This window comes from Xiphias gladius, chromosome 24 (genome assembly GCF_016859285.1).
Source record: "Xiphias gladius isolate SHS-SW01 ecotype Sanya breed wild chromosome 24, ASM1685928v1, whole genome shotgun sequence".
Taxonomy (NCBI): domain Eukaryota; kingdom Metazoa; phylum Chordata; class Actinopteri; order Istiophoriformes; family Xiphiidae; genus Xiphias; species Xiphias gladius.
Window position 1 is genome coordinate 25333367 of NC_053423.1, and position 12529 is coordinate 25345895.

The 12529-nt window shown below is 45.1% G+C and overlaps 1 protein-coding gene across 4 annotated transcripts in view; it reads right to left on the minus strand.

Moving 5' to 3' along the window:
- The window catches only part of LOC120786599 (semaphorin-6D-like), a 163937-nt gene that overhangs the window by 126074 nt on the left and 25334 nt on the right, over positions 1-12529 (minus strand). For 3 of the 4 annotated variants that reach the window (XM_040122118.1, XM_040122120.1, XM_040122117.1), the window contains exon 2: positions 7290-7434. The exons of the other annotated variant lie outside the window; for it this stretch is intronic. The gene's annotated coding sequence lies outside the window, so the exon portion shown is untranslated. The remainder of the gene's footprint in view (positions 1-7289; positions 7435-12529) is intronic. 4 annotated transcript variants of the gene reach the window in all.

The following is a 12529-nucleotide window of genomic DNA, read 5'->3' on the forward strand; positions in this document are numbered from 1 at the left end:
ACAAAGTCGTCAAACTAACAAACTAGTTTTGCTGCTTTAGGTTGGATAAAGTTTATTTTCACGATGAGTCTTTTTCACATCGTCTCCCGGTTCAATATTAACAGATGGCTGCAGAGTTGTTTTCTAAAAGTAGATTGAAAAGTGGTGAAATCTCAATTTTCAGCCTTTTCATGAAGGAACTAAAAACCGGACCTGGCTAATACCTGGAGACAGACTCCCACCGCTGACTAACGCTTGTATCGGGTGTGTTTTCAACTTTGGCCCCAATCAGAGTCTCAGTCTTGTCACCCTGAAGGTGACTGTGACACAGGGCAGAATTAACCAATCATAGCGCAGTACGCTGCTGGCACTCATCTGAACCAGCCAATCCCAAACGACATATGGCTTTCTGTGTTTGTGCAGTTAACCTTTTTTTATTGGCAGTCTGAGGGATATGATTGACACACACACACACACACACACACACACACACACACACACACACACAGACCTACTCCTCTGCATTGTAAGAGAGTTCTTCTGCAAATGTCTTATTGATTTACACTGGAAAAATAAAGGAGAACGCTTTAGGTTTCTGCAGTTAGATAATCAGATTATAAAGGGGGCAGAGGAGTCGTGGGGGTCGCCTGTGTGTGTGTGTGTGTGTGTGTGTGTGTGTGTGTGTGTGTGGAAATCACCATGGACAGCTGGTTTTGTTGAAGGAAAATAAAGAGCTGCTGTATTTTAGTGAGAGCAGTCACGACTCATCTGATCTGGGTTCTGTATCACAAAGTGAGATTAGCAGGTGATCCGGCCGACTCTGCGGTTTCCTGGTGTCACGCAGATGACTCTTTGTTCACCGGGATACCTGCGGATCACCATGGTAACCTGTGCCGCAGGGCCAACCCGCTCTGGTTAACCTCAGAGGATCAGATTAAAACCTGTCAGCAGATCACTGGAAACATGGAGTCATCATTCCTACAGGAGCCTGACAGGGACAAAAGTATTGACTTTACAATATAGGGACAAGTAATAAAGAGTGACAAAGGCATTTTTATGGCTCAGTAAAAAATTTACAACCACACGTCTGGGCTGGGCTTCACACTGGACTAGACACTAACAGACTCGCGATTGTTGGTTGTAGCTGCATATTAATTGGGCTTCGTGGCAGTGATTCCTCAGAGTCAACGTTTTTCCATCGATGCATCTCAGGACGACATGACGCCGTTTGGCGAATGCCAGAACGTCAGAAAGAGTCCAAACGTCACGAAAACGTTTTTACGCTCGGCAGAGGAACGTTGACGTAGATGAGGCGTGAAGAGAGGAAACCATCAGGTCTGTGAGGAACCACGAGGAGACTGGAACCTTCCTCACATCAACACATGGAACCAACAGGAACGTCAGGTTCCATCACGTTCTCCACGTGGTTCTCCGTCGTCTGAGCTCCGACTGCAGCTCTTCTAATGACCTCGTCTCGCCGCGTCCTCTTCTTCTCTGGTGGTTTAACGGCAGCGCCTGGAGAATCGGCTCCACCTGCTGTTGACCAGCTTACGTTCTCACAGCAGCAGCGGAAGCGTTCATGCACATTTTACTTTGGAACAACTTCTGGGAAAAAAAATCTACTCAATGTACCTTGTTACTGGCCTCAGTAAATTCTGAATCTTTTAGTCAGACGGATCTCGTCAGACCTCATCACAGACTTATCAGACATCCGTTTCTTTTCTTCAGTCTGTGCTTTCTTCCACACACTAACTAGTTTTATCGTTTGCTTTGGCGACGGAAAGTTTACCTCAACAGTTCGCATTTATCATAACGGCGATGCGAATGTCAGTGTACTGCTCGGTGTGAAAAGGCCCAACACAGGGTCGGAACTCCAACACTCGTCTATCGTCCCACTTCCCTTAGTCGGACGTCATCTCTACCGTTTCTCCAGCTTCTCGTTCTATTCTCGTTGTGCGATTAGACATTTCGGCTCGATGAACAGCGGTTTCATGTTCAAGAGATTTAAACGCGTTGATCGATAAATCCTGCTTCTGTTTCCTTCAGTCTCCTAAATCTTCATGTCACCTCTTCAGAATCCAGTCAACAGCTGTTAATCAGCACCTATCACATAATGGAGTCAAGAGACAAAAGCATAAAGACGCGTAACAGTTGAAGGCGTGAAGAGAGATGAAGGAAGAGGCGCCGCAGCTCATCCCGCTCGTCTGTCCTTAATATGTGAAGGTTTACCACAGAAGAAGAGAGAGGGAATTAACAATAACAAAGAGAGAGAGAGAGACTTCCAATTATCCAGAAGCCATTATGAAGCCATGTGACAGAAAGAGAGCACTTTGTGTTAATGAAAGCAAAACAGACAGACTGAGTGACAGAGCGAGACATACAGACGTAGAGAGAGAGAGAGAGAGAGCACTTTGTGTTAATGACAGTACAACCAGCCGACTGACAGATGAGAGAAGAAGAAAGCTTCGCTCTGTGGTTTGATTTCTGCTCGTCGCCGCGGGACGACTGTTCATTCACGGCAACACGCGATGTGACCCGAATATCAGAACAACGGAGAGGAGAGAAAACACACATCACATCTCCCGTCCACGATGAGACGACAAGTCTTTAATTTGACCGAACCGAGGCGTCAACTTGTCTCTTGGCCGTTATTGTAACTCATGACGGCGACTGTTACCGTCAGATCAAAGACGCTTCTCGTTCTCACTCGTTCTCACATGGCTGGTCCTCTCGGCACTAAGGCCTTCGTATGTCAAAGCGGCTCCCAGAACAGGCCCCCACCCCCCCACGCCTTTGACAAACAACGAAAATCTGCATCATCACAGAGTTTCATTTTAATACAATTCAATTACTGAATATACCGAACAAAGATCTGTGTCAGGATGAGCCTTTTGCAACTTTTGCAAATGCAAAATTACAAATTTTGTGACTCAGGGTCGTTCGTCCACAGAACCCTGACATCTTGTGAGACTGAGAGAAGAGTGTCTGAAAAAAAATGTCATTTTGCTCCGGCAAAAGGAATCGAGAGCAAAATCGATTCTTTTTACATCCCTGAGGAAAAAAGAGAAAGCCAAAAAAGCGGAGATGCTGCGACGTATACCAATCTTATCTGGAGACGGCGTTGGCAGAAAATACGGTTACGTTTTCATTTCTGCTCCTCTCGCACTTCGGCTTCTCTGCCGTCGCTTTCGCCGGAGCACATTTAAACCGCGACGACAAACAGACGCAGACAGAGATGAAACAGACAGAGATTGTGAGGAGCGAGGAATAAAATGAAAGTGTCGAGGGGAGGCAGATATCAAAGCTGCTCTCAGCGGGCGACTGACGAGCCCATGTAAAAATAGTAGGCAGGTTGCCGTTAGGATGAGGAGACGCTGCTCCTGTCAAACACAACCCTCAACCCGTGAAGGAAAAGGAGCCGACACGCGCTTCCGTTACTGGGCCGCCACTTCCCGTCCGCCCCGAGAGGAACGGTTTCTGGAGACGTTAGGACATGAGGTGCCAAGTTGAACCGAAACGTTAATTTAATCTCGTCCACATTGAGCAGACAACGCTGGTGGCTCCGTCACTAACAGCTCAGGCTTCGTTTCAAACCACAGACCATTATCTTAGATTCCACTGGAGATCCAAACGTTTCCGGAGTCAAAAACATTTTCTTTCCGTCGTTGTTCAATTTTGTTTCGTGCGTCGCCTTTGGTGAGCCCCCAATCTGTTACCTAACGCCGACATCGTTTAGCTTAGCACGCTAACACGTTCGGGACTGCTGGTCTCATACGCGTCACGACAGTGGCAGTGTTACCGTCACCAGCGTATATACGAGACAAAAATCAGGCTGCAACTAAAAGTAACCCCACAAAAGGACACGTGAACAAATCACTGTTTCACTTCCCTGATGACTGGTTAAACAGTCGGTGCAGCTATTTGACCTACTGCCCTGATGAGCAGCATCCTGCTTTCACTAACATTATGTCTCTGCCAGGAATCTTAAGCCAAAGCTGCCGGTTCACTAACGAAAAAAAAAAATCTGTGGGAGTAACGACAGGATGTCAACCATTTCAACGGTTGAGCATCGGCGTTATCCAGCCTTTTCTCTGCTCATCTCCACTTAAACCCAGAAATCGGTAATTTAGGAAACATCTGAGTGAATCCGGCTTCTGAATGATGGGCTGCTCTGTAGAGGAGAAACCGAGTGGCAGCATAAATGAGAAAGAGTCGGCAGCTTTGTACAAACAGCTGACTTTCCCGAGGTGGCCCCACTTTCCAGGGGAGCGCACAGCTGTTTATCACGTGCGCGTCGGTATCCCGTTCACGTGGTCGGAACCAGAAGGAACCGGTGAAGCACCTGGTGATGTATCACAGACAGCAAGTTACTTAACGCAGTTGATGTGATGAGCAGAGCCGTCCCGACCCGACCCGCCACTGCTGATCGTGTGAACCCTGGTTCCGGACGCTCATTTCTTGTTTTTGGTTCAGTTTTTCCTCGACAACAGACTCCAGACCTGCTGACATCGACTGGTCAACAGTGTGAACTGTCTCAGTAGCCGGTCCATTATCACAAAGTTTTACAGGCTGTAGTGCATTACTAGCGACTTTTTTCCAATCACACAGGCAGTTTTTACACTGATTACCTACATCCAGGTGGAGCTGGACGATAACTTGAACTAATGTGAATCACTGCTTTGCGTAGTGCCTGAACAACGTCTGAGGGCCAGGCGGACTGCAGCTTTAGTGCCTGTTTTTTTTAAGCCTCCAGCCATCTCAACGTCAAACGGAGTAAAAACGAAACTAAATCCGATTCTTAGAAATAAAAGTATAAAGACTGTCGGAGAAAACCAGAAGAAAACTTTTGATTGGGACACTGAAAAATCTGTCCTGTACTTTCCTGCTCTGATTTCGGGGCTAATGTGATTTTAAAAAACAAACTAATTTGGCATATAAATAAAAAGGGTGAAACAGAAGACAGATCCAAAGTGGAGAAGAAAGTGGGCTGACAAGCACATGCCATGTATTGAAGAGTTGCACTGCATGTGATTTTGTGTGTTTCTCCCCTCGTTGCATTTGGACACATGGTACCAGAGGTTAATTATGGATTCTGCTGGATTTGCTAACATCGCGCAATTTGCGACAGTCGCGGCGTCTTTACCTTCATTCTGCCGAAATCGAAATAGCACCATAGCACGTGACACGGAGCAGTCACGCTACAGAGATTTCCACAGAGCTGCACTGTCACAGTTAAATGAAAAATAAACCAACCGATAAATATGAGGACATTTAATTAAATCTGAGCCTTAGAAAAGAAAATTCAGTTTACGTGAGATTATTTTGTGCCGAGTAAAGTTGGGGCCTTAACCAACAACGATTTTGTTGTCAAACTGCACCACCTGTCTTCATCACCTTAACCTGGCAAACTCACAGAAGTAAAAGAAGCTTTATATAATGAGGCCTACATGTACAAACAGCAAGTGTAAACTGGGTTGTACTGTGAATCTGAACTGATGATGATGTCCTCCCCCTGTCCTCCTCCCGTCCTTCGTGATGAACACCAGGACATCAAACAGCTTCGTCTTCAGTTTCCACTGGAATAAATTCCAGCAGCAGGAAAACCACCGGCCTGATAAACCTTCAACACGGTCGCCCGAGAGTTAAGGGACAAACTTTATTTCACCGCGCCGTTCACAAACAAAACACACACGTGGCTGATTGATCCTAACGTCCACACGGAGACGTTTGATTCTTCTGTCTCTGAACACATCGTCACTGCAGTTTGTCCTGTCGCAGCTGCATGAACTCACACACGCACACACACACACACACACACACACGCACACACGCACACACACACGCACACACACACACACACACACACACACACACACACACACACACACGCACACACACACGCTGCAGGTCTCGTGCCCTATATTTTGGACTTGTCTAAACGATGAAACTCATGTCTCCGATCAGGGAACAGACTAATTCCTGGACTGAGCGCAATAACTCGACTCTGGTTCTGTAAATTGAAACATTTTCCTGTTATTCTTAAGAAGAAGAATAAAAAAGGAAAAAACCAAGGAAATTGAGAAAGAAATGGTTTTTCGGAGGATTACTTTGACCTGAACTTGGGGGCATTTTGCTCTTTTCTGACAGAACTTTTATGAAAGAATAAAAAGGACATTTCCTCTGCACGTTGGTGCTGAAACTCTCACCATGATTTGTTTGAACCTGAACACAGGAAGCGGCTCAATAGGGGCCATTTATCAGACTGTCAGAGGGAATGTACGACAGAGGAAAAAACATCTGTTTTCCTTTGCTGACTTTTCAATTAAATCTTTTCTTTTTTAAATTTGTCTGGTCCTGTTAAAATGATAACTTTTCAAATATTATTATAATACACTGAAAACAGAGAGAAAAACACACACCCCCACCCACCCACCCAGCCACCCTTAAAACACCTGAAGCCCGAACTGACCCTCGGATAAAAGTGTTCAGCACCGTGGTCCAAGATCCCTTGAACTGTAGACTAATTAGACTTCGACTTCTTAACAAAATCTTAATAACTAAAGGCCTTAATTAACATGTGAAGTCGATTTTCAGGGGGACAGGACTTTCCATTCAATTTAGACATGAAAGTGACATGTTTGACAGTTGAAGGTGTTTTTACTGGTCGATTTTGTGGGTCTTACGTATTTTCAGACAAAGTAATTATTTGGTTAATTAATAGGTTTTCACCAGTTGTGTGACATAAATGGACTGTATTTAAATGGCTTTCCGGGTGGAGTCAGGGCGTCTGTAAGACGTCCTTCCTTAATCAAAAATAACCAATAAACAACCGAAATAATCGAAAACTCCTTACTACATCACAAGTCATTAAAAACCCAGAGAAAGTGTGCAATGTAACAGTTCAGGCCTGAAAGGATTCACCCCGAATGTGGGGTTAGTTCACGGATAAATCAATTCGTTACAATATGTCAAGGGGATTTCTATGAATTATCTCAGATAATTTACCAGTTAACATGAAATCCATCCCTGAATTTTCACCTTAATGGAAAAAAATTAAGGCCCTTAAACTATGCAGATCATTTAGTAAAGGTAGGATATATTCATTTACCCGTTAATTGAACAGGTTAAACCCTATTAAAATACCTTAATTACATTATTATAAATAATAAAATTCATGGAATTTTATTGTCATAATGGAAACAGAAGAAAAGGACAGAAAGAGATTTCCATAGAAACTAAGTTGTTGATGTTGGGAAACAAAGAAACGACATTTGAACATCCAATCAAAAAGAAACAAACTCTCCCCTTACCTTGAATCCAGGGTCGTCCAATCACAAGCAGCTCCACAGGAGAGCCAAAGAGCTAGCGAGAAAGGTCCAGGTCCAGGGAGAGAAGAAGAACAAGTCCAGACTCCAGAGGCTGTTCCAGTCCTGAGTAACTCCTCTGTCTATAAAGCTGTTGAGAGAAAGTGAGGTGAGAAACAGAGTCAGGATTGAAGCCAGGTGAGGAGGCAGCCACTCTGCTTTCATCTTTGTCCAAATGCATTGTGGGATGGGTGCAGGTTTCCCTGAGAACTGGGACAAAGAGTTTCTCAGACTACAGAGGACCGGAAGGTCAGGGGGATATCTGAGTCCGCAGCAGGACTGATCTGATGCTTTAAGTAGGGCCAGGTCTCAGAGGTCAGCAGCTCTGTGAACACCGACCGAAATGTGTCCAGAGCAGCCAGAACCAATCACTGCAGAGTCCTGACAGTTGGCATCAAACGTCCGGTCAGATTTGTCTTCTTGTTTACTTCTGCTTGGATTTAAATTTTGCCAAAACATGTTTGTGTTTATGCAATGAAGGAAAGAAAGAATGTATTTTTTTGTACAAGTACTCAAATTTAGGTATCTACAGTCCCAGTCACAGTGTCATCATGGCAAAATGTGGTCCTGGAGACAGCTACTGTAGCGGGAACTACCACAGAGACGGTTTTGACAGGTCTGATTACCGAGTACTCCTGTAATAACGCAGTAACGACCACCGAGTGCTCAGGTAACAATGTAGTGATGACTAGTATGATAACATGCTGCTGTGATCCCATCACAAGATGGTCTCATTTATTATCATATTCAGACAGGTTTGAGTTCTATTGTAAACACAAGTTACGATCTCGTTTGTTCAATTTATTATCTTCTTTGCAAAAGTTATATTTTGGGACTATTTCAAAGGAAAAACCAGCTCCAGTGAAAAATGAAGTTCCTGATCCTGAGGAAAACCAAGAATATAAATAGGATGGAAACCCCGCGGTGTTTCTCTACAGAGTCAACATAGGTTTGTAATTCACAGGAGATATTTTCACTTCCTCTCATGCGAGTCTGAGAAAGGAATTTTAAAATTCCACATTTTTTTTTTCTTCCAAAAAACAGTACTGAATTCAAGAAGTCCAGCTTTTTCAATCGTTCTCTGCTGTTTCGGAGCAAGTTCTGGATTTTCCAACATGTGGCAGGTGTTGTGTGCAAATTAAACTCCAGGATCCTAATAAGAACACATTGATCTAAATCAGTGTTCACACCAGTTTTTTTTTACACAACATTCAGTCAAAATTGACTTCAGCCATGTTTTTGACAGTAGCCCAATTTCCTCAGCGCCTGCCATTCACAAATCACTCTGCCTCAGAAAATTCACTGTGAAATGGATGCAGATGACTGTAGGTGGAGAGTGATGACGGGTTTTATGTATTCAGGCTGCATGCTCGGCGCGCCACTGCAGAGCACTTTGAAGTCCAGAGCATGTAGAGGAGCAGAGAATTCATCGAGTGGAGTGAAGAATAAAACAGCGCCGTCACTCAGGATTCAGCGTTGGGACACTTTAAAACCACAAATTCGATGGAAGACAATTTGACATTTCATTGCCGGTGAAACGCCAAGCGCGGCAGATGATGAGCTCAGAACACAGAGAGTTGGGGGTTTTAACTCTGGGGGAAAAGACACAGAACTCATCCGACTGTGGGAAACAAAACACAGCAGTTCAATTTGCAGATGTTGAATTTGGGAGTTTAAAAAAAAAGAGGCAGACTTCCTCATTAGTCCTCTCATTTGTGTATTTCTTATATTTCACTAATTTCACATGACTTGCGATATATTTCACTATATTTTTTTTTTTTTTTTTGCCATGAACCAGGCGTTTGTTCCGCATCTCAGCTGTAATTAGCTGCTTAATTGGGCCATTAAAACTTCATTGTTTGTTTCAGCTGCAATGTGCTACAGCTTGTGGCGGTCTGACTTGTCTGCAGTCGGGGCGCCAGACAGAGTCAAGTCTGAGAAACATGATTATTCTTGTTCCTACAGTCAGTCCAGAGCCACAAGAGTCACATGAAACTCGCCTGAGCATGTCCCGCGGTAACCAAAAGCATCAGAACAACCGTACGTGTAAACACCTTTAGGTTCACCGCAGCAGCGTTTTGAACAATCAGTTCCTTCACCTAACTTTGTTGGATGAAATAAAATTATATCGGAACAGAGACTCTTATTAGCAAGAATACGTCAAAGCTAAAGTGGTCTTGATCTAAGTAGTGGGCCCGTTGGCTGATTGCTGAGACAAGCAGCAAACAATATCAAAAAGGAATGATTTAAGCTCGGTACGTCTGGTGCGTTGCCAAGGGTAGGCGAATTAGTGGTGGAGTAAAACGGGCTAAGCTTTTTCTTCAGGTGTGTACAGGAAGTCATGGGTCACATATTGGCTTGAATCTCCAATATATTATAGGTGCAGGTCAGTTGAGGGGGCTACTGCAGCCTCAAGATTAGATAAAGGATATTGGACATGTGCGTTCCTAATTTGAAAGCCACATATACTGATTGTTTTGGGCAGTAGAACACAACATACTGTCACCTAATTAAGTTGTTAATACACAGCTTCCTACTTCCACATCCAGCAGCTACACAGCAACATGATCCTCCATCTGGATCTGGTGTCTGAGTCCACCTGATGAGTCTAGATCCAGTACTCCCTCTTTTAACTCTGGTTTTGGTCTCCACCAGGTCCTGAGGGAAACATCTGGCTCTTCAGCTGCTAAACGCTCCACCGTGTTCACCAGCTGGACTCTGACTGTGTCTGGCTGCTGTCTGCTGTTTGAGCAGGTAGTGGACAGAGGCTTTTTAGAGCAACAGCTGAGACTGAACCAGACAGGAAATGAGCCACAGAAACAAAAGTAGGAGCTAAACTAGGCTAAAAACCTGTGTAGAGCTACAGAGCTGGTGATAAATCTCTGTGGGTTCACGGCTTTGACTGGACCTTCCACATTAAGCAGAGTCATAATTTGCATAAGACAAAAAGACAACTGAACTCTAGAACATTTTCCTGGAGTCAAGAAATCATATCAGGTAAGCTTTGATTTGTGTTCATAAATGTGTCCTGAACACGACTGCAGCTTTGGTGGTTCAGACACTTACAGAACTGCGTCTACACTCACGATCCTCAAACGTTTTTCCTGTCGTTACAAGTTCGATTCTGTTCGCTCTTAAATCTGAACTTTTAAACTGATAACGGATTCACTTCATCATCATTTTTCATTAATTAACTTTTTCGCAGTCGGCAGCTCGGAGACAAAATCCAGCGGCAGTAAATAAAACTACAGACCACAAAGGAGAATCCGTGCTGCTGACGCTCCATTACTCTCTATGAGCCGAGTGTTACTGCGGCAGACTGATTCATTTTAAACTTCTCATTTAAATCGCAGCTGACACGCAAGTCTCTACACGCCATTACCCAGCAGCCCCTGCAGCACAGCTCCGACATGTGAACAAACAGAGTGAACGGGGTCGGCTCATTAACATCATGCAGCCTCAGTCTGAAACCTGCTTCATGTTTTCATGCAGAAAATTGCACAACAGACGAGACGAGACCGAATCTATTTTTCTCTATTAACATCTTTTACAGGAATTAAACACACACGTTTGAAGATAGCGGAGGCCATTTGGCTTGGCGTGGACACACACACACACACACACACACACACACACAGCTTCCTGTTGACTTTCTGATTGGTTTGAGCAGCCCGAGCTTTCAAGCACTGAGGGGAAACTTCACACTGACTCTGTCGTCCTCTCTCGTTCGTTCACGCTCTCTCCCCCACTGTTCTTTCTTTGAGAGAAAATAATGTCGTCCGGTTTATTGAGGAGCACAAACACGTGGCCTCTGGGTGGGAAACAGGGACGGAGCAGCGGTTTGAGGACACTGGCGACGTGTTTTACATTTATGTCACATTTCAGGGTTTTTGTAAAATCTGAATCCCACAAGGTTCTGGGTTTGAACCCCAGTTCGGCCGAGGCCTTTCTACGTGGCGTCTGCTTGTTCTCCTCATGTCTTCGTGCCTGTCCGCTGAGTTCTCCGGCTTCCTCCCACAGTCCAGAGACATGCAGGTTTAATGGGTGACTCCGAATTGCCCGTAGGTGTGAATGTCAGCGTGGCCGGTTGTTTTTTCTCTGAGTGTCGGCCCTGGGACAGACTGGCGACCCCGCCTCTCGCCCAGTGTCAGCTTGGATTGGCTCCAGCCCCCGCGTGAGCCTCGTGGGACCGGCAGCATGATGGATGCAAGAAGAGATGTCTTTTTTTTTTTTTAATGTTACAACTTCTTTTGCTCTTTTGCTTTTGTTTGTGATTTTTTGGACGATGCATATTTTGTAAAATTGCTGCGTCTTGTAGCTAACAGATTCATCAACTAACAGCTTCACCTCTACTCCGTTAATTACTGCTGACGAACTGACAGGCTGAGCAGCAGCCGAGAGGAGACTGCAGTCACATTGACTCTGAACTCTACATCAGCAGAACGCCGGCAGCGAGCGGCTCGATGAGGCAGTAAAGAGCCACTCATCGGAGCAGAGCAGAGAAAGAAGAGCCTCCATCGTTAAGTGCGCAACTGAAGCTATTATCTAACCGCAGTCCAGAGAAGGGACTCACTTCCTGCTCTCTACACTTCTTTGGTTCTCCCGAGGCAACGGTGAGGGCTAGAGGGCTTCGAGGGCCTCGGATATGGACAGTAGGGCTTGGGACTTCAAAGCTAACCAATCGTCACAAATAAACTCCTATCAGTCCTATCCCAGCAGAGAGCTTGGAGGGAAGCGGCGTTCTGCTGCAGCCGACGGTGGAAATGAAATAGAAGTGAGTTTGGGAGCCTTTGGGTGGCGAGGAGGAGGGTTGAGTTATTGGTGACGGTGGCCAGCAGGTTCGAGCAAATGAGCCCCAAACAGCTTCGGAGGGGTTCGGACCGAGGAATGAGGGAATGACAGAAGAAAATAAGAAAAGAAACAGATACGGCAGCATGAAGTGTGTACAGAGGCGAAGCAGACCCAGAGGGAGCCCTCGGTCAAATTCCTGCTTCATGCAAACGTGATGGTTGAATCAGATTCGATTGTGATTTGATTGCCTGCCTGCAGCAGGGGAAATCAACTGCTTCCAAAAAGGCTCCTGGAGCCGGATTCTCTCCGAGCTTTGTGTTCGACGTCCTGCTTTGGCAGAAACGCTGGCTGCAAAACAAACCTCAAACAGACCAAACTAAACTTTCTAAGAATAT